Below are 7,899 nucleotides of genomic sequence, written 5' to 3' on the forward strand. Positions count from 1 at the left end.
CATACATTTTCAGATTGTGAGTAACAGGAGCACAGCTAGAAGCAGAGCTCTTCAGATCTTTAACAAACTGCTCACACCTCCTTTCAGCATCTCTCCAGCAACCTGTAGAGAACTGATTCCCTGAGGATGACTTCACTATGACATTCTCCTCACTGGCAAACAACGTCAAGTATCTTTTCCCTATGTCAAATCACCCCGCTACTTCTTTCTAAGTAGGTGCAGGTGAAATAGTATTCTCTGAATTCAGTCGCTGACGTTCCATGGGAAACCAGCAGGGGCTTGACAGAGCCTCTGTCAAGGCAGTGAAGGCCAGAGACATTTCTCTCTCCAAAGTGACTGCTGTGGCGGACGAGGTAAGAGATGCCATTGAACGCCTGAGGATAGTCTGCACTACAGTTATCCTTTCAGCTATAGATTATTAGAATTCCAAAACAGGAGGGCTGCAATGAATTTGAATTTTTCTCAACATCTGCTAACATCATAGAGTGTTTAAACATGTGATAGAGATGCTTCCTTTGGATCTGACACTTTAAAGTGAATTGTAGAACTTTAGATTTGCCAGATCTCAAAAAACAGGTGTATCCAGAGTCTGGATTTGTGCTAAAGAGTGTCGCAAGAATGCTTCCAGGCATATAAAGCAGATTAAATTCCTTATTGCAACTAAATGGCCCTTCTAAATCAAAGACTTGGTTTCCTCAAAGGCTTTCTTCATAGAAAAGAAAAAGCTGAGGAGTTCTGAACACATCGTCTGATAAAGGCTGCCAATCAAGAAGACACTAGTGAACTTCTTATTCCAAAAGTTAATGAGAGCATTTGCAAACTTCCTCTGTACTTGCAGGTAATTAAGGAGGCTTTGATAACTGATATAGAAGTTATTAAGGAAATACGAAATACAAAATGCAACTGCATACAAGAAGTAATTGTTATTTTGAGAATGAGAAACAGCAGAACTTCCGAAAAATTGAAGGTAAGGATTTCTAAATGCAAGGATGAGCAAGTTTATACAGATAACCCTTCAGTGGACAAAACCTTGAGGACATTGCTTCTATAACTTTTGTGCTTTTGAGGTGCTACACTCAGCCCTGTTTGTACAATGACATAACTTCTGGTTAACTCTGTAATTCTTACATGTAGTATGGGAAGAGTGCCTCTATTTAACCCACGTCTTTTCTTTTGCTGAACTATACCTTTTAACAAATTAATATTAAATATAATGGCTACTTATTTACTAATACCACAGGTTTAATTATTTTACTGATTTAATTGTTTAAAATAGAAATATGGGATAGGATTGCACTTTAGGTTAGAGATTATTTTAAAATAAACTTCATGATCACAAATTGCTCTTGGAGCAGGCCCATGAATTCTTAAGGCAAAAAAGGAATACTTTGTCTTCTGCTTATAGACACTAGCCCAGGCTAGGTCAGTAACAAACTAGGTATAAGAGTGTATGCTAATTGGATGTTTGGGACAGTCTTTGATTAATCTCTAAATATTTATTGAATGTCTTCTGTGCACCCAGTAATTAGCACAAACCTTTCTCAGAGATGGCACACTCTTTCAACTGTTGTGCCTGGATGCTTATGTGGAGAAAACTGTTAAAATCTTTTCTGAGTCTGAATCTGGTTTCAGCAGGAATAAATGTTTAGATATATTGACAGTGTCTTCTATCAGGGAATATGGAAAATGATCACTTAGTTGCCATGAACTTGCTATTCTTGTTCTAGCTAAATCAGTGGTCTTCAGTCTTGGCTATACATTAACCTGGAAGCTTTGGAAATTACTAGTGCCTGATCTCCACCCTGAAAGCTTGTGATTTGGTGTAATAAATGCCCCAATATGTTAATATTTTTATAAAGTTCTCCCAGTAACTCTGGTGTGCAACTAGAGAGAACCATCACTGCTAAAGTTCATACAGAGTTCAGAAAGTCTCAAGTCTTTTGGGATCAGACTGCTGGGGTATATCTTTTGTTTTGAAGCATAGTTGACTTAGAGTGTTAATCTCTGCTGTATAGCAAAGTCATTCAGTTATACATTCTTTTTCATATTATTTTCCATTACAGTCTACCACAGGGTATGAATATAGCTTCTTGCACTATACAGTAGGGCCTTGATGTTTATCTGTTCTATATATAATAGTTTCCATCTGCTAATCCACAACTGCCAGTCCATCCCCCGCCCCCCTTCCCCTTGACAATCACAAGTCTCTGTGTCTGTGAGTCTATTTCATAAATAAGTTCATTTGTATCATATTGTAGATTCCACACATAAGTGATATTATATGGTATAATATATTAATATATTTTTCTTTCTGACCTAACATCCCTTAATATGATAATCTCTTGGTCTACCTATGTTGCTAAATGACATTATTTCATTCTTTTTATTGGCTGAATAGTATTCCATTTTATGTATATAACATATCTTCTTTATCCATTCCTCTGTTCATGGACATTCAGGTTGTTTCCATGTCTTGGCTACTGTGAATAGTGCTGCAATGAACATTGGAGTGCATATATTTTTTTAAATTATAGTTTTCTGTAGATATATGCCCAGGAGTGAGATTGTAGGATCATATGGCAACTCTACTTTTATTTTTTGAGAAACCACATACAATTTTCCATGATGGCTGTACCAATTTGCATTCTCACCAACAGTGTAGGAAGTTTCCCTTTTCTCCAGCATTTGCCATTTGTAAACTCTTTAGTGATGAGCACTGGGATATGTCTTTTACATGGCGTTTCCAGTGATCTGGCCTTATTCCTTAACAGTCCTAGGAGACCACTGAAAAGTAGCTATTTTTTTGAACTTGGTAAATGGCATCTAACTCCTAACAATGTATTTGTCACTGAAAGTCTCTAAGAAGATATGTATTAGTTATCAGACACCGTTTGCACATGTCATCAACTGTCTTTTAAATGATATGCAAAAAAAGTCTTATTAGTGATTTATATTTTACACACTTTATTAACCTAACTTGTAAAACAAGTTAGTTATAACTCTAAGTAATGATCATTTTAAAATGGTGGTGACACCTAAGTGCCTTTAAAGCAATTCACTTCCCTTAATACACTCATTTAGCATTTACTCAATCAACTTTATTCTTCTGGGAATGCCACATCTCCAAAATAACTTCCAGATTGTGTTAGGAAATTTTGAAGTGATTTTAAAATAGACTTTCTCACTTCATGTGAAAATGAAGTATTAAAATAGAAGAGGAGAAAGTCAGTTCCAACTAAAAGATGCTATGATTAGTCAATGAAACTGTGAAACCCTTTTCTAAGTCTCTGATTTACTCAGACAATAATGTTTACTATTATATAAACTCTCTCCCCATTCCTGATCCTTTACATTCATTGGAATATCTTGCAAAAAGTATTATGGAGAATAAGAAGATGCATCTCAATCCTCAAAGATGCCCACAGTTGACAATGACTTTACACAAAACCTACCATGGATATTTGCTACCCTTAGAGCTACTCATGGCCCCTACTGCAGCCCAAACATACATTAAGCACCTGCTCTATGACCAGCTTCATGCTTGCTGCTCGGGATAGAGAGCTCAATAAGACAAGTTGCCTCCTTTAGGTAGTTTATAATCTAGCCTGGAAAGTATCCCTGACAAATCTCCATTAAAAACAACAACTATAGGGCTTCCCTGGTGCTCCAGAGGTTAAGAATCTGCCTTGCAATGCAAGGGACACCACTTCGATCCCTCGTCCAGGAAGATCCCACATGCTGAAGAGCAGCTGAGCCCGTGAGCCACAACTATTGGCCTGTGCACTAGAGCCCAGGAGCTGCAACTACTTAAGCCCATGCGACTTAGAATTGTGCTCTGCAACATGAGAAGCCGCCGCAAAGAGAAGCCCATGCACTGCACTTAAAGAGTAGCCTTTGCTCACCACCACTAGAGAAAAGCCTGTGCGGGAACGAAGACCCACCACATCCATAAATAAATAAACAGCAGCAGCAGTAAGATGCCTATGTAGCCTCAGTATTTGTGTGTGATCTATATATTTGAAGTTAATCAGATATGTGTATAAAGATACAATTGAACTGTTTGCATTGTTCGAGTTAAGAATATGTAACCAAGATGTGAAATGGAAATTAATTGGACAAAGAGGGATGCACTTGAATAATGATGGCAAATCTTCTTCAGATATAACCATCTAACACTAAAAATATATGCTATCTGATTGCCTCATGACCATAAAACATGTATTCACAAGAGGAGACCATATTCTGATGATTCATTATGTCACAACATTTTTTTAAAAAGTAGTTCTCGTCAGGCAGCAAGCCTGGCTTTCTTCCTGCAAACTTATCAGCAGTAGGGCTGGTGACCCAAACTGCTGTTCTCCTTATTTTATTTGCAAGGAAATTGAATATCAGGGGTGTTAGAGGTATTGAAACCATTCTGTTTGGAAGTCCAGATTAGAAACTAGCCCATTTCTGAGGACTTGGTATGGGGTTCTGCCTCATGCTGCCACCACAGAGATGTGCACAGGATGCAGCAGCCCTTACAAGCATTCTGGCAAGTGCAGCAGTCATCTTTTTCCTTTTTTTTTTTTTTTAACTCCACGCCCCAATTTCTGCAAATTATACATTCCATTTATTTGTTTAGTCACTAAGTTGTTTCCAACTCTTTGCAACTCCATAGACTACAGCACACCAAATTTCCCCACCCTTTACTATCTCCCAGAGTTTGCTCAAACTCATGTCCATTGAGTTAATGATGCCATCCAACCATCTCATCCTGCCCTCAATCTTTCCTAGCATCAAGATCTTTTCCAGTGAATCGTCTCTTCACATCAGGTGGCCAAAGTACTGGAGTTTCAGCTTCAGCATCAGTCCTTCCAGTGAATATTCAGAGTTGATTTCCTTTAGGATTGACTCATTTGATCTTGCAGTCCAACGGACTCTCAAGAGTCTTCTCCAACACCACAGTTTGAAAGCATCAATTCTTAGGTGCTCAGCCTTCTTTATGGTCCAACTCAACATCTGTACACATGACTATAGCCACAAAATTAAAAGACGCTCGCTTCTTGGAAGAAAAATGTACATTAAGAAGTGATATAAATACTAATGATAAATTATCAGGAAAATAAGTACTCATCTCCAAATTTCCATAGGTTTGTGTGTTTTATCTAAACTGTTGATTTTGCCTAGACACTATTATATGTACTAATAAGGCAGGCAATTATTATCAGAAGTTGATTGACTGATAGCTTGGGAGATAATCAAGTTTCCTTCATGCTGAATTACTCATATTAAATGGCCATTTATTCTAACATTCTGAATACCAACCATGTCAAAGTATATTGAACACCATGAATCTTTTATCAGTAATTTTTTTCTTCTTAAACCAAAACTTCTGATATTTTTAGAACCAGATGAGGAATGGGGTCTGCTCTTATAATTTCCCTAGAGACTGAAATATAACAATAACATATGCCACAACAGATTATATAGATACATGTGTTTTTTGGGGTTTTTTTTTTGGTAGGGTTAAATATTTAACAAAACAGGAGAGTTTATCCTAGAATTTGCTGATCACTTCCACATAAAAAGGGGCTTCTATTACATAAACAAAACAACAGGTGGCTCTAGTGGTAAAGAATCTGCCTGCCCATGCAGGAGGTGCAAGAGGGTAGGGTTCAATCCCTGGATCAGTAAGATCCCCTGGAGAAGAAAATGGCAACCCATTCCAGTATTCTTGCCTGGCAAATGAGGGGCCTGGCAGCCTACAGTCCAGGGGATCGCAAAGAGCAGAACGCGGCTGAGCCGCTGAGCACACACGTTACATAAATAGTATTGCCAGTCATATATGAGCTTTAAAAAGAGTAGAGAGCACCAAAAAGGTATCCAGTCTTCAAATGTTACCATTTATTTAGTTTGGATTGTCAAAATCTAGAAACGTGTTACTTTACCAGTCAGCATCAATGTAAAAGGCGCCTCCCTGCTAGTTCTGAGGAGAAACACAGAAAGAGAGAAAGTGGTGCTCCTGTTTAGAGTTACTAATAACCAAGGAGGCCAAAGGCAAGGACAACTAACGTTGACATTTTCAGATTTCCAATCTCCACTGGCGAGAAACAGTCCACAGTCCATAAGGAGATGACAGATGAGTTACTAACCTCACTACACGTGTATCTGTGACAAAATGAAGACAAAGTGACAATCTTTGTCTTCATTCTGATCTTAGATGACATAGTTTTTGAAGCGTTAAGTTATTTAAAATGCTAATTTTCAATGAACTATATAAATATTTCACCCAGTCTGAAATGCTGTCTAGAAACCATGGGAATAGTCTAATTATTTTAAAATTCAGAATCCGATAGTGCAAAAATAGAAGTCCTTTATTACCCACATTATCAAGGTTATCAGAATGTTCCGTTCTGCCATCAATCTGGATTTAAAGAATTACATAAGGTCATTTTTTATCTTGTTAACAGTAATCTCTCATTTTAAAATGCTATTTGGCTTTTCTTATCAGCTATATTAGATAATGTTGTGACTTCAGGAACCACAGAGTCTGGCAAATATCTGGTCTGTTGAGGATGGTTAATAGACACTGAATGAATGAGTAAATAAAGGAATAATGAAGGAATAAATGAATTCTAAATCATTTGAATTAAATGGATGGAATTACTTTAGCCATCTAATTTTATCTATATTGATAGTAAATAAAGGTGTATAGAACCTTTTAAAAAGTAATATTAATATAGTTTATTTTTAATTTAAAGTTTTTCTTTAGATATTTAGTGAGAAACACATTTTGGAAGTGAAAGAGTGCTAATTGTTTTGCCCCAATTTTGCACTAAATTTAGGATTATATGAATGTGATGTTTATATATTACAATGTATGTGCATAGTCTTTGTCATCAATCAGTTGCTCAGTCATGCCTGACTCTTTGCAACCCCATGGACTGTAGCCTGCCAAGCTCCTCTATCCATGAGATTCTCCAGACAAAAATATTAGAATAGGTTGCCATTTCCTTCTCATGTACACAGTATGCTTCTATAAATATATAATATGTATATATAAGTATAAATATGCACATGTCATATATTATATCATTATATGTGTTATATATTATGTTACATATGTTGCATACATATAATATGCATACATGTAGTATACTGATTCAATGCTTTCAAGTGCTTTTTGGAGAAGCAATGGTTTCTCTGCTTTACTTAATGTCTATTTAGTCCAAAATTTTAAATGAATCTTTCATAAAATCAAGTAACTGAGTGAATTGTTCTAAACTACTTATCCAAGTATGGAAAAAAATACTTGTTAATGGAATTTAAACAATGAAATAGAAGTTTGGCAGAACTTTCTTGGTGGTACAGTGGCTAAATAAGAGAAGTTTGCTTTGGTTTGAAGGTCACCTCCCCAATCTCCATTTTAGACTTAGAAAGATAAAGATGAACAAAATACTAGCTCTTGGTAAGTGCTAAGGGCTTTTCTATGTCCTTCCTGGATTATGTGTAAAATGACACCATATATCATATTTAAAACCAACAAATGCAGTGCTAGATGGAAATGCAGTTCAAAATCTCCTAGGCTCCCTCAAGATCAAAGAGACAATCAATACATTTAAAGGCAACCAATGTATAGTCACAGTCCCAGGATACATGTGACATTGAAAATATAGACAAAGATTGTTCAGTGAAAATCAGCTTGAAATTTTCTGCAAACACAAAATTATTACTTTTGAAGATGGTGCTATTTAGTAAGAATAATCAGAAGGAAGTTGCTACAGTTCAAAAAATTAAGAGTTTTAGTTTAGCTGTGGTTGAATTAGTGAAAAACCAGTTCTTTAATTTATTAGTGTAGGAGGAATGCTAATTCTCAAAATGAAAATGGAACTCTACCCCATTCTGTGTACCATAATT

This window comes from Bison bison, unplaced genomic scaffold (genome assembly GCF_000754665.1).
Source record: "Bison bison bison isolate TAMUID 2011002044 unplaced genomic scaffold, Bison_UMD1.0 scf7180017862165, whole genome shotgun sequence".
Lineage (NCBI taxonomy): Eukaryota > Metazoa > Chordata > Mammalia > Artiodactyla > Bovidae > Bison > Bison bison.